This window comes from Sciurus carolinensis, chromosome X, assembly GCF_902686445.1.
Source record: "Sciurus carolinensis chromosome X, mSciCar1.2, whole genome shotgun sequence".
NCBI classification, from domain to species: Eukaryota; Metazoa; Chordata; class Mammalia; order Rodentia; family Sciuridae; genus Sciurus; species Sciurus carolinensis.
Genome location: NC_062232.1, coordinates 44,844,382 through 44,853,215, shown reverse-complemented (window position 1 = coordinate 44,853,215; position 8,834 = coordinate 44,844,382). Strand labels below are relative to the sequence as shown.

The 8,834-nt window shown below is 36.2% G+C and overlaps 1 pseudogene; it reads left to right on the top strand.

Annotated features, from left to right (window-relative positions):
- The first annotated feature begins 613 nt into the window (after nucleotides 1–613).
- LOC124972461 (60S ribosomal protein L7-like) lies at nucleotides 614–1,256 on the top strand (annotated as a pseudogene).
- Nucleotides 1,257–8,834: the final 7,578 nt, after the last annotated feature.

Sequence of the window (8,834 nt, the reverse complement as noted above, 5' to 3'; positions counted from 1 at the left end):
TTCTTGTGTATGTTGTCTGTATCTCCCCTGCTATTTTTAAGAGATCCCCTTTTTGTTTTAATCACCACTCTTTTTTTTGTTTTTTTGTTTTTTGTTTTGTTTTGTTTTGTTTTGTTTTGCGGTGCTGGGGATCGAACCCAGGGTCTTGTGCTTGCAAGGCAAGCACTCTACCGACTGAGCTGTCTCCCCAACCCAAGAGATCCCATTTTTATTCCTTTTTTTTTTTCTTTCTGGCTTCCACACATGAGAGAAAAATGGGATGCCATAAGATCAAAGGCTTATGCACAGCTAAAGAAACAATAAGGAGCATGAAAAGAGAGACTACAGAACTGGAGAATATCTTTGCCAGCTACTGCTTGACAGGAAATAATGTCCAGAATATATAAAGAACTCAAAAAACTTAATACCAAAATAACAAATAACCCAGTCAATAAATGGGCAAATTATTTAAAAGACATTTCTCAAAAAAAGAATAAATGGAAACTTCCTCTTTTTCCGGCTGGAACCATGGAAGTTTGCCGAAGAGAAGAAAGAAAAGGTTCCTGCTGTGCCAGAAACGCTTAAGAAAAAGTGAAGGAATTATGCAGAGCTGAAGGTAAAGCACCTGAGGAAGAAGTTTGCCCAAAAGATGCTTCGAAAGGCAAGGAGGAAGCTTATCTATGAAAAAGCCAAGCATTACTACAAGGAATATAGGCAGATGTACAGAACGGAAATTCAAATGGCTAAGATGGCAAGAAAAGCTGGCAACTTCTATGTACCTGCAGAACCCAAACTGGCATTTGTCATCAGGATCAGCAGTATCAACGGTTGTGAACCCAAAGTTTCATAAGGTGTTACAACTTCTTCGCCTTCGCCAGATCTTCAATGGCACTCTTGTTAAGCTCAACGATGCTTCAATTAACATGCTGAGGATCATGGAACCATATATTGCATGGGGGTACCCAAACCTGAAGTCAATGAATGAACTAATCTACAAGCGTGGTTATGGCAAAATCAATAAGAAACGAATTGCCTTGACGGATAACGCTTTGATTGCATGATTTCTTAGTAAATATGGCATCATCTGCATGAAGGATCTGATTCATGAGACCTACACTGTTGGAAAACACTTCAAAGAAGCAAATAACTTCCTGTGGCCCTTCAAATTATCTTCTCCAAGAGGTGGAGTGAAGAAAAAGACCACCCATTTTGTAGAAGGTGGAGATGCTGGCAACAGGGAAGACCAGATCAACAGACTTATTAGAAGAATGAACTAATAATATTTTTGTAATCTGGTCAGTTAATAAAACAGTACCTCCTCTCAACGTAAAAAAGAAAAGAAAAAAAGAAACAAATGGCCAAAAAATATATGAAAAAATGTTCAACATCCTTAAAAATCAAGGAAATGCAAATCAAAAGTCACTGACATTTCATCTCACTCCAGTGAGGATAGCAATCATCAAGAATACAAATAACAGTAATTGTTGATGAGGATGTGAGGGAAAAGGTACACTTAAACATTGCTGGTGGGACTATTAATTAGTGCAACCACTTTGGAAAGCAGTGTGGATACTCTTCAAAATACCAGTAATGGAACCACCATATGATTCAGCTCTCCCACTCTTTGGTATTTATTCAAAAAAACTAAAATCAGCATATTATAGTGATAATGCATACCAACGTTTCTAGCAGTGCAATTTACAAAAACCAAGTTATGAAATCAGCCTAGATATCAGTCAACAGATGAACACATAAAGAAAATATGATATAATACACACACAGTGGAGTTTTCTTCAGCTATAAGGAATGAAATTATGTTATTTGCTGGTAAATGGGTGGAAATAGAGAACATCATGCTAAGTGAAATAAAACCATCTGCTACTCCCTTAACTTCTGGTGCTGCTCATTCACCTGGAGAAGAGCCTGGGCTGAGAGAGGAAAATGCAACTGTATGACTGCTGGATACTCAAAAAAACCTCTTATGATGCATGATTCTGGCACTGAGGCTAACGAGGGGCAGCTCAGGAGTGGATGATTGATATATTTGGAGCATACTTTCCCTGGCATTAAAATGGAAGGGACACCTAAAGATAACTGAATATTTTCAACATCCCCACCCAAGAAATGGAACCAAATGGATTCTGAAGAAATGGGTGGATATATGTAAGGCCAAGTAAAGAGGAGAGGAAGTTGGAGATGGTAGTTCTGCATGATAAAAATTGGAAAATTATTCCACGTTATTGAAAGGAGACTTAATATAAATTATACATAATGCACTGGGCCAATTAAAGTGTTATTAACTCCAATAAAATACTTACACTTATTCACAGGATCTACAGTTACTCAAGTGTCACACATTCACTTGGACTTCGAAGGTTATGCACACTCTTTCAGGTATCTCCACTCCCACATCCTTACATTTTTCTTATTCAGATGTCACATGCATTCATTCAAATTTAGTCATGTTTATTCAAATGTCATCTCTTCTTTAACCAACTATCTATGATCACCTAGATGTCACACATGTACACTTAACTGCCCCACAATCCTCAGATAGTGCCAATGCAGATGCTACCTGTGCTTCATCACATATCATAACAGCTATCCAGGCATCCTCAAATCCCTTGCCATTCAAAGTGTGGTCCCTGGACGAACAGCATTGGCATTACATGGGAGCTTGTAAGAAATGCAGAATCTCAATCCCACACAAAATTCATCAGTTAAAATCTGCATTTTTACAGGAATCCTAGGTGATTTATATACAATGAAAAGCACTGGCATCAGAACTGAATCTCATTAGCCTTAGCCATCATATTCCAAGAGCTTATCAAGTGCTCAATAAATGGTTTTTTAAATAAATTAGTGACACATTCTGATATCACTCATACTCATCAAAGTATTCCTTCCTGCAATTTCACTCAGGTACATTTGTGAGAGAAATTCTTGCTTGTATATACAACAAGAAAGGTAAAGGAATTCTCACTGCAACATTAGTTGGTGGGGGAAAGTTGAAAATAACCTAAATAACCAGAACAAAATAAATAAAATATGATCTATACATTCAGTGGAGTAGTAAAAAACCTTAAAAAGTATTACTGTTTGTTTCCGATGATTCTATTAAGTATTATGCCACCTTCTCCAAATTTTCTAGCATCAAATACTTATAGTTAATATGTCTTTGAGTCAATGCATCTACATTTTCATGGCTCCCTGAATTTATTTTAATCAACTTATTCGGTCTAGTACATTGAGAATAGTAGAAAAAGTAAAATTTTTACCCAGTGTCTTTGTTTTCATTTGATAGGTTTTTGATGGCTTATAAAGCTACATTCCACTAATTTGAGAACACAGATGTGTACATTTTTAGAGTAGCCTTCAGTATCATTTTTCACATAACTCAAACAACACATAAACATACATTGGATTACCTTGTAAGACCTATACTTTTGGGAGGAACTATCAGAACTTAGTCGTATTCTTGACAGAGCAGAGAATATATTATCAAGAACAAGTTTGAACAATACTACCTCTAGAGAGCTTTCATTATCTGGATCTTTGACTGTTTTAGAACTGACTCTTATCTGAATTTGTGCTTATATATCTGTGATGCTTCACATTTGTGACATTAACTTCCACACCTTATTCCCTCTTTCCTACCCAGGTCGAATGATAAGTCAGGTACAGAAACTCCTTTTGAATATAACTACTCTGAATAGAGATAGCCAAGAGAGAACCTTCTAGGACTGCTGGATCAAGCATTTATTTATTTATTTTTTTTAGCTCTTAAATTTGAATTTATTAACATTTTCCATTCTAAGTAAATGTTCATTTTATTTTTTTTATTATTATTGTATACAAATGGGATACATGTTGTTTCTCTATTTGTACATGGAGTCAAGGCATACCATTTGTGTAATCGTACGTTTACATAGGGCAATGATGTTTGATTCATTATTATTTTCCCTTCCCCCCCACCCCTCACACCCCTCTTTTCCCTCTATACAGTCCTTCTTTCCTTCATTCTTACCACACTCCTTATCCCTAACCCTAAACCTAACCCTAAACCGAATGCTAACCCCTCCCACCCCCCCATTATATGTCCTCATCCGCTTATCAGCGAGATCATTCATCCTTTAGTTTTTTGAGATTGGCTTATCTCACTTAGCATGATATTCTCCAATTTCATCCATTTGCCTGCAATGCCATAATTTTATCATTCTTCATTGCGGAGTAATATTCCATTGTATATATGCCACAGTTTCTTTATCCATTCATCAACTGAAGGGCATCTAGGTTGGTTCCACAATCTGGCTATGGTGAATTGAGCAGCAATGAACATTGATGTGGCTGTATCTCTGTAGTATGCTGATTTTAAGTCCTTTGGGTATAGGTCAAGGAGTGGGATAGCTGGGTCATATGGTGTTTCCATTCCAAGCTTTCTGAGGAATCTCCATACTGCTTTCCAAAGTGGCTGCACTAATTTGCAACCCCACCAGCAATGTATGAGTGTTCCTTTTTCACCACATCCTCGCCAACACCTATTGTTGCTTGTGTTCTTGATAATCACCATTCTAATTGGGGTGAGATGAAATCTTAGGGTAGTTTTGATTTGCATTTCCCTTATTACTAGGGATGTTGAACATTTTTTCATATATCTGTTGATTGCTTGTACATCTTCTGTGAAGTGTCTGTTCATATCCTTAGCCCATTTGTTGATTGGATTATTTGCATTCTTGGTGTAGAGTTTTTTGAGTTCTTTATAGATTCTGGAGATTAGCGCTCTATCTGAAGTATGGTTGGCAAAGATATTCTCCCACTCTGTAGGCTCTCTCTTCACATTGCTGATAGTTTCCTTTGCTGAGAGAAAGCTTTTAAGTTTGAATCTATCCCAGTTGTTGATTCTTGCTTTCATTTCTTGTGCTATGGGAGTCCTGTTAAGGAAGTATGATCCTAAGCCAACAAGTTGAAGATTTGGACCTACTTTTTCTTCTATAAGATGCAGGGTCTCTGGTTTGATTCCGAGGTCCTTGATCCATTTTGAGTTGAGTTTTGTGCAGGGTGAGAGATAGGGGTTAATTTCATTCTGTTGCATATGGTTTTCCAGTTTTCCCAGCACCATTTGTTGAAGAGGCTATCTTTTCTCCATTGCATATTGTTGGACCCTTTGTCTAGTATGAGAAAATTGTATTTATTTGGGTTTGTGTCCATGTCCTCTATTCTGTACCATTGATCTACCTGTCTATTTTGGTACCAATACCATGCTGTTTTTGTTACTATTGCTTTGTAGTAGGCCATCTACGCTAAGCCCATGGCCAATATCATTCTAAATGGTGAAAAACTGAAAGCGTTCTCCCTAAAAACTGGAACAAGGCAGGGATGCCCTCTTTCACCACTTCTATTCAACATCGTCCTTGAGACTCTAGCCAGAGCAATTAGACAAACCAAAGAAATTAAGGGATACGAATTGGAAAAGAAGAACTCAAACTATCCCTGTTCGCTGATGACATGATTATATATTTAGAGGAATCTGGAAATTCCACCAGAAAACTTTTAGAACTCATAAGTGAATTCAGTAAAGTAGCAGGTTACAAGACCAATGCTCATAAATCCAATGCATTTTTATACATAAGTGATGAATCTTCAGAAAGAGAAATTAGGAAAACTACCCCATTCACAATAGCATCGAAAAAAATAAAATACTTGGGAATCAATCTCACAAAAGAGGTGAAAGATCTCTACAATGAGAACTACAGAACACTAAAGAAAGAAATTAAAGAAAACCTTAGAAGATGGAAAGATCTCCCATGTTCCCGGATAGGCAGAATTAATGTTGTCAAAATGGCCATACTACCAAAAGTGCTATACAGATTCAATGCAATTCCAATTAAAATCCCAATGATGTACCTTGCAGAAATAGAGCAAGCAATTATGAAATTCATCTGAAAGAATAAAAAACCTGGATCGAGCATTTAAATTCTACCACAGGGACTGGATTCTTTCTGGTTGTTCTCCACCTTTGTCTCAACTGCTCTCTCCATAACTCAGAAAGTTTGGGTATAATTTTGAGCATGTTGAATGTATCCAGTTTCCACAGAAAATCAGAGAAAAGAGTCAAATAGGCGAGCTTAAGAAATTAAATCTACCCTAGAGAACTTGATATTGTTTACCAGTAATATGTCTCTCAATACAACGGGACTCTTTCTGTTAATCACAAAGATTAATAACACATTCAAACCCCTTTCCAATTAAGCAAATTATTCCCATGCATCACACATTCAGACCTCTTCACATACTATCCCACAGACAGTTGCTAGCAGAGAAAGTAATATTTGCATAGCAAGAGTACTTCATTGCAAGTTCCCAGGGAATAAAGTTGAACCCAATTAAACCTGAAGAACAACAGAATACTATATTATATCATTTTAAATTAGTTTGATGTACTGTCTGACTTTTTAAGATTATGATCACATCAATCAAATGCAAGAAAGTAAATTCAAGTAGAACTTATAAAATCAACAATTGACAACTGCTAACTTCAGAGAAACAAACTCCAAATTAAGCCCTCTCCCTGCAATGACTGTCATTCTTTATTCCCATTCTTTTTTTCTTGGTACTGAGGATTGAACTCAGGGGCACTCAACCACTGAACAACTTCCCCAGCCCTATTTTGTATTTTTTATTTAGAGATAGGGTCTCTGTGAGTTGCTTAGTGCCTTGCTGCTGATGATGCTGGCTTTGAACTTGTGATCCTCCTGTCTCAGCCTCCTGAACCACTGGGATTTCAGGTGTGTGCCACCACACCTGGCTCTCATTCTTTTTTGTTGGTGCATTATAATTATACATAGTAGTAGAATTCATTGTTACATATTTGTACATACATGCAACATAACAATATCATTTGTTAAATTTCATTCCCCAATCCCTTCCTTCCCTCCTCACTCCCCCTGGTCCCCTTCTATTTCATGAGATTTTCCTCCACCTTTTCTTTCTTTTTTTCTTTTAGTTTCCATGTATGAGAGGAAAAAAATATGATCCTTAATTTTCTGAGCTTGGGTTATTGCATTTAACATAATGATCTCAAGTTCTATCCATTTTCCCTCAAATAACAGATTCATTTTTCTTTATGTCTGAATAAAACTCTATTGTGTATACCTATTCCATATGGAATATTTTCTTTATTTATTCATCCATCAATAAATACCTAGAGTGGCTCCATAACTTGGCCACTGTGAATTGTGCTGCTACAAACATTGGTATGCATTATCATTATGGTATACTGATTTTAGTTATTTTGGATAGAAAACAAAGAGTGGTATAGCTGGGTCATGTGGTGGTTCCATTCCTAGTCTTTTGAGGAACATCAATACTGATTTCCATATTAAAATTCCACTAACAATATAAAAGTGTTCCTTTCACCCATATCCTTTCCAGTATTATTATTTGTATTCCTGATGGCTGCAATTGTAACTGGACTGAAATGAAATCTAAGTGTAGTTTTTGTTGGTTGGTTGGTTGATGAGTTGGTACTGGGGATTGAAGCAAAAGTTCCTTAACCCTGAGCCATACCACCAGCCCTTTTCATTTTTTATTTTGAGACAGGGTCTAAGTTGCTTAGGGTCTTGCTAAAATTGCTGAGGCTGGCCTTAAACCTGAAATCCTACTGCCTTCCACTCCCAAGTTACTGTAACTACAGGCATACACCACCACCCTGCTTAAGTGTAGTTTTTATTTGCATTTCCCTCGTTACTGAAGATGTTCAGTATTTTTTATGTATTTGTTGGCAATTAGTTTTATTGTTTTGAGAAATGTCTGTTCAGTTAATCAGATATTCTTATTTGATTCAACAAACCTATATCACTCATCCCTGCCAGGCACTGTGTTGGGAACTGCAATTGCCTAAGTTGGTTGGACTTGCTTTCCACCAACTGACTGTTGGGAATGACAATCATCATGTCCAGGGCTGCCAAGCTTTTCAAAGACCATGAAAATGTTTGAGTACTGGAAATAAGATTGTAAGATATGAAAAAGAAATGTGCAAAGTATGAAGTAGTAAATATGAAATCAAATGTCCTTAAAATATAATATTAGGTCAATTTTATTAATTGTTTAATTTAAAATCTGTAAAGTTTCAAGTGTCTATTACATGTAAAAACCATTTATATATTAGATTTTTCACATCATAATCAGAGTTCCCAAGTCAACATCATTTCATATTGCTGAGAAATCTCAGCCTCTTGTATACCGAATGAGGTACTTTCAAATTTTTCAAAAATCCAAGTTACAACCATATTTTCAAAATGTTGTACAGCTTATATTTAATGTGAGACATGGAAACATTTTCATTTGTTTGAAAGCTTGTGAAGTGGGTTTTCTTTTAAAGTAAGAAGGCTCAGAATTCTCTGCAGAGATTTTAATGTGGTCTTGCCTCTGACTTTCAAAAGATCCACGGGCCTCAGGCAATCATGACGCCCTTCTAACTCTTTGCTTACATATCCCCTAGAAGGATTTTGAAAAACATGTACCACATTATATATTTTTAAGCTGACCTCTGAAGTTTTCCACAATGTTTAATTAGTTCCAAGGATGTCACCTTAATCTCACCATAACATTTCAATACAACTGTCACATCATTCTTTTAAATCTATCCAATGGAATCTAAATACTACAGTTAGGTGACCATCTGACATTTTATAGCACTTCTTGAATTTGACTTACATTAAACTTTTCCCACAGAATTTTATCTTAACAGAATTTTCTTTTATATTCGATAGCACTTCGTGATCACACTATCATACTTCCCAGCAATGAAAATATGTATACAAATGGAAATTAAACATTTTTTTATCTTCTGGAAT